The sequence below is a fragment of the Furipterus horrens genome, unplaced genomic scaffold, assembly GCF_987537825.1.
Source record: "Furipterus horrens unplaced genomic scaffold, mFurHor1.1.pri manual_scaffold_2, whole genome shotgun sequence".
In the NCBI taxonomy this organism is placed as follows: Eukaryota; Metazoa; Chordata; class Mammalia; order Chiroptera; family Furipteridae; genus Furipterus; species Furipterus horrens.
The window spans coordinates 198,997,149-199,008,361 of NW_028327172.1; the positions used below are offsets into that span (position 1 = coordinate 198,997,149).

The following is an 11,213-nucleotide window of genomic DNA, read 5'->3' on the forward strand; positions in this document are numbered from 1 at the left end:
TCTGGGCTCTCTATTCTGTTCCATTGATCTATATGTCCGTTTTTATGCCAGTACCAGTCTTCTGATTACAATGGCTTTGTGGTGTAGTTTGATATCAGGTATCGTCATTCTTCCTACTGTATTCTTCTATCTCAAGATTGCTGTGGCTATTTGTTTTTTTCTTTTTTTTTTTTTGGTTACATATAAATTTTTGAAGTATTTGTTCTAGGTTTCTGAAATACGTCATTGGTATTTTAATGGGATTGCATTGAATCTATAAATTGCTTTGGGTAGTATGGACATTTTAATGATGTTGATTCTTCCCACCCATGTCCCATAGGTAACTAATTTTTGCTGTGCACAAACAAGAATTTGATTTAAACTTCCATGCCAACTTACAACCCCCATACTGTACCAGCCAAGGTTAGTGACTATTGAAAATACCATCAGGACAGGGCTATCTAAAGACACATTCAGAAATAAGTTAACAATACAAAAAATAAATAAAAAGACACTGTAGAATTTAAAAACAAATCTTACACAGTCTTACACTTCAATTGTTTTTTAAAAAAAGAGTGAGTTGTGTACAGGAGTATTAAATGCTTTATAGACAAGAGAAAAATGCAGTAGAACCAACTTATTCATTGTCATCATCTTCTTCTTCATCTTCATCTTCTTCATCTTCCCCCTCCTCTTCATCCTCCTCATCCTCTTTATCTTCCTTCTCTTCCTTCTTTTTGTTGCTTTTTGCAGCCTTTACAACTCCCTTTTTTTTGTGACATCAGGCTTTCCTTTAGCTCAGTATGGAGCAACATCCTTTTCATATTTCTCCTTCAGCTTAGCAGCCTTCTTTTTGTAAGGCTGCTTGCCATCTGCAGCAGTATCACTCCACATCTCTCCCAGCTTTTTTGCAAAATTTCCAATGGTTAGGCCAGGATACTCTCCTTTGATTTTGGAGCTATAGTCAGAACAAAACAAGAAAAAGGCAGAAGGAGGCTTCTTGGGTGCGTTGGGATCCTTGAACTTCTTTTTTGTTCCCCCATTAAGAGGAATATAAGTTTTCATTTCTCTTTTGTAATGGGCTTTGTCCGCCTTTGCCATGTCTTCAAATTTTCCTTTCTCTTTAGCAGACATGGTCTTCCACCTCTCTGAGCACTTCTTAGAACACTCAGAAAAGCTGACCGAAGCATCTGGGTGCTTCTCCCATGCTCTTCCTGGCAAGTTTGCACAAAGAAAGCATATGATGACACTTTGCCTCTTGGCTTCTTAGGATCTCCTTTGCCCAGGTTTGATTACTTTTCCTCAGCGAGCACAGAGTCTCCCAGTGCCTGCCTGGCTCGCACTTGCCCTGGTGCTGTCTCTATGGAGCTCAATATACTGCAATGGCTGTGAGAGTGGGAGCCAGGTGCAGTCTAATGAACTTGAGTTTTGTTTAAGGAAAGTCTAAGATGAAAAATATCTAGGTTTTTGCATTATACAAGGCATGACCAAGCATGTGCAGACTCACTCTATTTGTAAGTTATTATTCTTATTAATTATAATAGTAGTAGTATTTAATAAGTCAACAAAACATCTCAAAGACTAGATATGTAAACAAGCAAACAACAACAGCAAAATAACTAAGTCACTTGACAAAAAGAAAAAAAAACACTGTAAAAAATCTTATTTCACTTACTTTATATATGGAAGAGAAAATTGGCACTCAAGTGGTTACTTGTATTAGTCAAAACACAATTAGAACTTGTAAGAGGAGTCCTGATGATAAATAACTGTATTTGACATTATTTTTTCTATTATGATTGATAGTCATGTCATGATAGTCATTGTTTTAGAGTCCATCACACAACAGAGCAGTAGAAAACTAGAGCAAAATTAAATAGAGAAAAAAATATTTTTGTCACTGGACACAGACTGAAGAACCCTATTTATTAAGAAAAATAAGCAACATATCACAATATTTCATAATATTCTCTATATTATTCTAAATACGCATAAAATGTATCTATATTTTATATTATTAAATATACTATAACATTAATAACAAATATTCAATAACGAATACAGTATTTTATGACTTCATACTGATATAAATATATAACATTTTAAATGAAAATTAGAATAAGCACCTTTGAAATATATTATTTGAGGAAGCATATTATCTATAAATACCTTTTTGACCTCTTTTTGTAGTCGTAATAGAAACAAAAGCCCATAAGTTTAAAGCAAAATAATGGGTACCATTGATGTGGAGACTTTGCTTACGGCATTGACATTGTGAACATTTTCAGAAGACTTCCAACAAGGAAAATCTTACAACTGCAAGATAAATTACTGTAACAAAATAGAAATAGATGGTAATATTTGTCAAAATAGACTCTAAGAAAAACAAAAATGATTTTTTAGAAATAACACATTATTATAATGATATAAGCTTTCATACATCCAATGTACTAATTCTAAGTCAGTGTAATTTAACCTATTTGAAACAAAATAGAGAAATAAGAAATTTGTAAAGATCCTTTCAGTGTAGGTAGTTTCAAAATAGTTTGCTTTTTTAAAAAATTTTAGGAATGGCACATATCTATATTATTAGAAAATTGATATAAATGATCATATCAAATCATTAAATAAAATGATATCTTCAATAGATGCAAAATATTTTATAAATTTGAGACTTTAGTATTAATAAAGCCACTATTAAAACAAAATTGAAAAGAACCTTTTATTCAAATGAAGGAGATGTATCGAATAAAAGTATTTAAAAATCACATTAAATAGTAATATATGTAAAACATTACTTTTCAAATCCAGTAGACAATAAAATCCACTATCTCCAATTTTATTAAACATTTTAACTGAAGCTTTATCCAGTATAATTATGTTTAAAACAGAGGGGGAAAAAAACGCATTCTTAATAATTGAGAAAAATAAAACTATAACCAATTATATTATTGCTTATATAGAGATGCCGGAATAATTATATAGATATGTCATTAATATTAATGAGAAGGCAATCAAGGTTGCTAGACATTAAATCAATGAGATAAATGTTACTATGTTTCTATATCGAACATGATGTTTAAAAATATATTATTAACAGTTGCCCTGGCCAGTGTGGTTCAGTTGGTTGAGTATGTCCTGTAACTGAAATGTTTAGGGTTCAATTCCTGGTCATGGCACATGCCTGAGTTGCGGGTTCATCCCTGGGCTGGATATGTACAATCCTTGGTCCAAGTGTGTAAGGGAAGTAACAAACTGATGCTTCCACCTTGATCAAAGTTTCTCTCTGTCCCATCCTCACTCCCTCCCTCTCTCTCTGAAAGGAATGAAAAAATTGGAAAAATGTTTTTAGGTGAGGAATACACACACACACACACACACATATATCACAAATATGTAATACATGAAATTTAATTTCAAAAAATATGTGTAAATTTCTATATGTAGAAAATTATAAATTTATGTTGAAATTTAATTAAGATAATCAAACTAAATTCATTTAGAGATATATCATGTTTATGGTTATAGAGACTAGAAGACATTAAGATGTCAGTTCTTCTCAAGTTTATCTACATTTCCAGTGAGGTTGCAATAAAAATCCAAGCATAGTTGTTTATAAATCTTGACAGGATGATTTTATATTTCCAAGAGAAACACAAAAAATATCCACAATACTGCCAAAAATGCCCAAGTGAATAAAAATAGTTTCATTTGCGCACACACACACTATATATATAAAACAAAAAAGAAATTAAAAAAACTTTAAAAATTCAAACAAAATGTTATTTACATAAAAAAAAAGTCCAATGGGAATAATAGAGACCCCTAGTATATCTATGCATACGTGGAAATTTCAGTAACAAAGTTAATTTTGCAGATCAGTAGTAATCAATTAGAACAAGTGATTTGTGGAGAAATCTAGTTTGGGCCAATTAAAGATTTTATATCATAAAGCAACTTTTTAATACTTTAGAATAAAATATGGAAAACATATTAATATATTAATAAAAACATAATAAGCATTTATTACAAAATATTATACATTTGATTAATTAAAATGTATAACATCTTTACCATATGGCACCATAAGTGAAGTGAAAATACAAATAAAACTGAAAGTATATATTTGTTAGCTATAAAACCAGTAAAGGTTCTTATCCAGAGTATATAAAAATTACCTAAAATTCTATCTTAAAATTTATGTAAACAAAATTTTTATAATGTTTGCAGAGTGTTTCCAGAAGAGCTAAAACTAATGTGAGGTAAATATTTTTTTTAAATGCTCAATATCACTTGTAATCAGGAAAATACAAATTTAAACCCAATAAAGTTTATGCCTTTAACTAGAAAAAAAAAAGTAAATAATTATATGAGTTGGTGCAGTTTATAATCTTTAGGAATCCTTTTATAATTCTAGTTACAATTTAATATTTTGCTACTACTTTGAAAACATGTTGGCACATATCTTAACAACTTATATTCTTGTCATAATAGAAAAGCTAGTAAACTATAGAACCAAGCAAACTTTAAACCCATAGAGTTTTCTATAATAGTATTTTTTAATAATAAATAACTGAAGACAATGCAAGTTTGCATTGTTAAAAAATCGAATAAGCCCTGGCTGGTGTGGCTCAGTGGACTGAGTGCCAGCCTGTGGACCAAGACATCGCTGGTTCAATTCCCAGTCAGGGTACATGCCTGGGTTGTGGACCAGGTCCGCAGTTGGGGTTGTGGGAGAGGCAGCTGATTAGTGTTTCTCTCCCTCTCTTTCTCCCATCTTTCCCTTCTCTCTAAAAATAAATAAATAAAATCCTTTTTAAAAAACTCAATAAAATCTATTGTAACAATAAAAAAGACTATTCTAATGCTTCACAATAATCATATATGAATTTCAGAATTATAATGAGTGAAAAGTCGTCGTCGTCGGCAGCCGTCCGTCTCGAGAGACGATGGTGTAGCTTCTTAAGAGTCCATCTGCACCGCCGAGAATGGCTGTGCAGTCCGACTTGGGAGTGACATGGTATCTGTCTCCTCCCGTGTTGAATCGACATCTTGCGATGACGCTGAAGCTACAGAGCCTGGGCAGGGCAATATGGAGGGTCTGCTGTTGCCCATGCAGCAGACCCCCCCTCTCTTCGCAGCTGAAGGGTCCAAGGGAAAGACGGAGTCGATACAGCTTGGGTTCAGGTGCGCCGCAGGAGTTGCCGGTGTTGACTACAACGTCAAACCGCCTTAGGGACTCCGGCTCCGGATTTTCTGTCGGGGTTTACTCCCTTAGCCTTTCCCCTGAAGAGGTATGCCGCAAGGCAGCGGAGGTTTTTTGGAGTCAGAGTTTTCCTTCTCTGATGTACCCTGACTGGAAGATCGAACCAGCGACACTTAGCTCGCAGGCCGACGCTCAATCCACTGAGCTAAACCAGCCAGGGCTTAATGAGTGAAAAGTAAACTGCAGAAAATATGTTTCCATTTAAATAAATTTCAGACACCTATAAAATGTAAAAATGTGTTGTTTAAGAATATCATATATTTAGTAAACTCATAAGAGAAATATAATTTGAAAGGCATAAAGAAGATTCAAAGGGACAAGTCATGATACACTTCTTAAACAATGTATTAAATAAATATGAGAGAAAAGAATAAAGAGAAAAGAAGTAGAAGACTGAGGAGACTGTGGGTCAGAAATACAGCAAAACAAATGATGAAAGATAATTATGAGATGAGAGAATAGTCACACAGGTTGGAGAGAGAATCTGAATAGTTTTTAGAGTACTATCCTTAGGGGGAAAAAAGAACTTATAATTGTCAGGATAAATTTGAGCTCTATCAAATATGCATTACTCTTTTATTAGAAAATGCAAGTATTAACTGAAAGGAAGCACACTAAGTCATCAGCTTTTCACAGTAGTGAGCTAACAATTTTCTAAAGACTATGCGAGAAGAGGCAAAAGTATACAAGCATATAATTTACAATGATGTTGGCAACCGTTGAAGATAATTAAACAGACATAGTTAAAGGGAGGTTTCTCTGGGGATGAATAGAGTAAAAGGGAGAAGTTTTACTTTATTTTTATATTTCATATTTTATAATTTCCCATAAAAACTGATTACTTATTTAAAATCAGATATTAAAAATGGTAAAGATGAGCTTCACTGAAATACTGAAAAATTAATAAATAAAAATTAAGTCTTATTCCCTATTTAATATGCAGATCAACACAATCTCAATAAACTTTATAAACATTGATAAACTGATTCAAAAGTTTTTATGAAAAGGAGTATGACTCAGTAAATTGTCAGCATAATAACGGAGAGGGACAAAGGCAGAGGATTAACATTGCGCAGCTTCAAGTCTTACTCTACAGCTGCAGTAACACAGACAGTGTGGTATTAGCAAAAAATAGTCAGAAAGATTAATGGAGCAGGATAGAGAACCTAGAAATAGATCAAACAAATGTAAACAAATGATCTTGGACAAAGGAGCAAATGGAGAAACAATAAACTTTTTCATAAATGGTGTTGTAACAACTGGACATTGACTCGGGGAAAAAGATCTCTTTTAGATGATAAATTTCTATCTTTTAGAAAAACTAACTCATGATGGATTGTAGACCTAGAACTAACACATAACATTAAAAAATGTCTAGAAAAACATCGGAGAAAAGCCACGCTATCTTGGGTTTAGCATTGAGTTTTAAATTATAACAATGAAAGCAAGCCTAATCCATGAAAGAAGTAAATGGTAAATTAGACTTCATTAATGTTAATTTTTTTTTTCCTCTGAGAATTATAGTTTTATTAAAATGAAAAGGCAAGACATAGACTTGGGGAAAAACTTGGCCAAACATATACCTGTTAAAAGACTTTGTGTACAAAGTATGTAAAGAATTCTTAAACTCAGTAGTAAAAAAAAAAAAAAGTTTAATAATTGGTAAAAATAAAAAAATTGTATTAGTTTTTTTAAGGCTATTGTAACAAAGTACCACAAATTTAGAGGCTTAAACAAGAGAAATTTATGGTCTCAAAGTCTTGCAGGCTAGAAGTGTGAGATCAATGTCTTGGCACATTTGATTATTTTCTGAAAGCTGTGAGAATCTTCTCTATGTCTCTTCTGCAGCTTCAGGTGGTTTCCCAGCAATCTTTGACATTTGTTTGGCTTGTAGAAATATCATCTGGACTTGTACCTTAAGCTTCACATGAATTTGTCCTGTGTGCTCATTTGTGTCCAAATATTCCTTTGTAAAAAAGATTTCAGACATATCGGATAATGAACCCACTCTATTTGAGGATGACCTTATCTTAGCTAATTATCTGCACACTCACCTTAGGAAAACTAAGGTTCTGGGACCGTGAGCTGCTTGGTCCCGTGAGGAGCTGAGAATGCTCCCCAGGTGTCCCTCGTGACTTTGAAATGTGTGACTGCACTTTTTGCCGGCCTGCTGCTGCTTCTGCTGCTGCTGCTGCCACCACCACACCACGTCCTTCCACCCCAGCTCTGCCCCTCCTACCTGTCTGGGAAAACATCGCATTCCAGAGGTGTTCAGGATTTCTTAAGCTGAAAGCTGCTTTTCTTATCAAGGCCACATGTGAATATGGACTGAGAACCCAACACATTTATTGAACTCACACAAGTGTCAAAACCCATGGAAATGCCTATATTCAAGATACAGAATTTTTACATCACCCTCAAAAGAGTCCCCATACCTCTTTGTCCCTCCTTGTATCCCTGGATCTAGATAATTTAGCTAAATGCAACTGTCTCTGCAACTGTCTCTCTCATTCCATCCTGCTAGAGATGGAAAATGGAACAGTCCTCTGGAAAACAGTCTAGCTGTTTTGTAAAAAGTTAAACATGCTCGGACCCTACAACTCAGCAATCACACTGTCAAGTTTTTATCCTAGAAAAACAAACCCTTAGTCATATGAAAGTCTTTATATGTTGTTTATAGCTGCTTTACTTGCAATATCTCAAACTGGAAAATCCCCAAATATCCTTCAAGAGGTAGACATGAGTGGATCAAGGAAAACATAATTCATCCATACAATGGAAAATTACTCAGCAATAAAAGACACAGATCAGTGATACACAAAACATTCGGATCAACTCAAGGGCATTATGCTTAGTGAGAAAGAAACAACTTCAAGCATTTATATACTGTATATACTATTCCATTTATATCACATTTTAAAAATGACAAAAGTATAGTGATGAAGAATAGATGAGACAGAAATAGCTAAGCATTTGGGTCAGGGTAAAGAATGTGGCTTAAAAGGATTAGTATAGGAAGTTTCTTTAGAGTGATAGATTAGTTATGTCCTTATTGTGATATTGATTACATGAATCTACATGTAATTATACTACATATAATGAAATTTCATAGTACACATCAGAGCACACATTCACACATACATAGACACACATTGCTCACACCCACCACACACACTGTACACACAAAGCATACTCACTGCACACACTACAGGCACACCACACACCACACATGTATGAAACAACTGGTGAATTTTGAGTAGTGTCATTTAGTTAATACTTTTGTACCGAGGTCAGTTTCTGGTTAAAATGTACTATGGTTAAGTAAAATGTTATCTGTGTGTAAAATTGATTATATGGTCCCAGGAAATCTGTATTACTTTTGTCTGTTCTTGTGATTCTTAAATGTTTTAAAAAAACAAAAAAAGGACAGACAACATATGACATAATCCAACTCATAACAGCTCTGAAGAGATACCTCATCAAAAAAGATACACAGTTGTCAAGCACATGAAAATGTCCTCATATCATATATCATTAGAGAAATATAAATTAAAAAAACAATAAGATACCCATATACACCTATAAGAATGGCTAAAATCCAAAATGCTGACAACATCAAATTCGGACAAGGATGTGGACTAACGGGAACTCTCATTCAGTCCCAGTGGGAATGGAGAATGGTACAGGAACTTTGGAAGGCAACTTAGTAGTATTGGTTTTGTTTTGTTTTCTGAAGCTAAACACAACTTTACCATACCATCTAGAAACTGTGGCCCTAGGTTTTTATGAAAAGATCATTGTTGGCCAAAATCTGGGGGAGACAAATAAATTGGTGGAGCATAGAGGATTTTTAAGGCAGTTGATATTCTGAATGATACGTTAATAGGAGATATATGACTTTATCCATTAGGCAAAATTCATAAAACTATCCAGTTCAAGAAATGAACCTAATGCAAACCATGAACTTCAGTTATTAATGATGCATCAATTGTAATGAATGCATCACACCCACCCAAGATGTTAACGGGAAACTGAGGGTGATGGGGTGAAGGAAGTATATGGGTACTTTCTGCTCAGTTCTTCTATAAACCTAAGATGTCCTAAAAAGTCTATTAATAATAAATAAATAAATAATGACAAATGTAAAAATACCTAAAATTTATAAAAATAACACTTTTTTAGATAATGAAATCCACATGAGCAAAAACTTTCCATTGATTTACATATAGCAACATTGGTTTTAAGGAACAGAAAAATTTCTTAGCTAGAAATAAGCTGCTTGTTTAATCATTTTATCGTAATTTCCTACCACCACCCTTACAATAATCTGAATGCCACTTTTTTGTTCTTCACCAAAATGGCTGACATTTTAACTCATCTTTTTTTCTCTTCTGCCTGTTAAATTTTAATCAGAGATCATTAGAATCCATTGGTTTCACTGTTTATGCTAAACTTAATTAACTGACTCCAAATTTTTAACTATTCTGTTGTTGTTATTGTTATTATTAATCATTAACTTCCACTTGAAACTTCTGATACTTTAATAGTCCTTTCTGGAAAGAAGCTGCTTAGAAAACGTTACATAATTTGTCTTGGCTATTATTTAACAGCATCTGTAAAATATCAGTTATTCTTCTCATAATGATGATATTCTAAGGGCAAAAGGCATCAAACATTTAAAAAAATAAAAAGTCACAGGGGCAATATGGGACTAAACACAATAAAATGAAAGAAATTAAACTAGTAAAAGTACCAACACAAACAAAAATTGATTGACAGCAACAGGTATTAAATTAGATAAACCTCATAATATCCTTACATATCTCTGGACAGCCTGGGAATCCTCCACTTCCTCCCTACATTTCCTCTAGGAAGCAAAATGAAGAAGGGTTATATCACAACAGATAGAACACTTTGTACTGCATAGAGGGCAATTCTCAGGTCTTGATCATTTCTAAAAGTCAATGGTCAATAAGCAAGTAATTAGTTCTATATAATCATGCTTGTTAGATCCTGCAGTTTTCCTAAAGTACTCTTCATCTTCTGGTACAATTTGTAGAGTAAGAATAAAAGTATCTATCAAGAATAAATCAAGGAGGTGTCCTTAATGTATTACTTTTAACCTGTGCATTTCATTTTCAGCTAAATTGATATCACCATTTTATTTTTGTTAAAAACAATTCAGTAATCATGGTGCATCAATCTTCTTACACATTTTGGAGTTTCTTTATATTTTTAATGGCAATTAACATGCTGTCATATTCTCTCCCATTTGTTCTTAAATCAGCCTTTTCTTTTTCAAAAATAATTAATGTAATAAAACCAAAAATAATTTTTGTTTTAAAAATAAATTTAATATTATTTTGGTTGTTTAATAGAATCCAGAATAACTAAACCCGAACCGATTATGTTTATTAATTATTTTTTCTTAGGTATATCATGAAATAATAACACAAAATAATTTATTTGGGAAGTTTTTATTCAATGTATGTAAATTAAGTCCGTTGTTTGAAATGGTGACTTGAAGAAATACTCTACAAATTACCCAGATGTGTATAATTAGAATAAGTGCATTGTGAACCTGTTTGGAACTCATGCTTTATTTACACTTGCTATGGTTTCCATTCTATAAGCAAATTTGGTCATAAACATAGTATGAGAATGTTTGTTTTCAGATGTTCTACTAAAAAGATACACATCATTGTTGCTCAGGTAAATATGAAGCTCAGGGAATCATAATTGCAATTTTTACACAAATAAACCTCAGGTAAGCTGATTTATTACAGAGGTCACACATGATGGTCATAGAATACTCTAAAAGATATCATTGAAAAGTTCTTTTTTATTTTTGCCCTGTTTAAAATGCTTTTTCAGAAACAGAAAGGAAACCATAATTTTAGAATATTTTTACAAGAGATTCAAATAGACTGTCAAATCATAGGAGAATCATATTCTATATTCAGTTAAG

General features: G+C 32.9%; 1 pseudogene; it reads right to left on the reverse strand.

The window, feature by feature from the left end:
• Positions 1–616: 616 nt before the first annotated feature.
• On the reverse strand, positions 617–1,268 carry LOC150020267 (high mobility group protein B1 pseudogene; annotated as a pseudogene).
• Between the last annotated feature and the right edge of the window lie 9,945 nt (positions 1,269–11,213).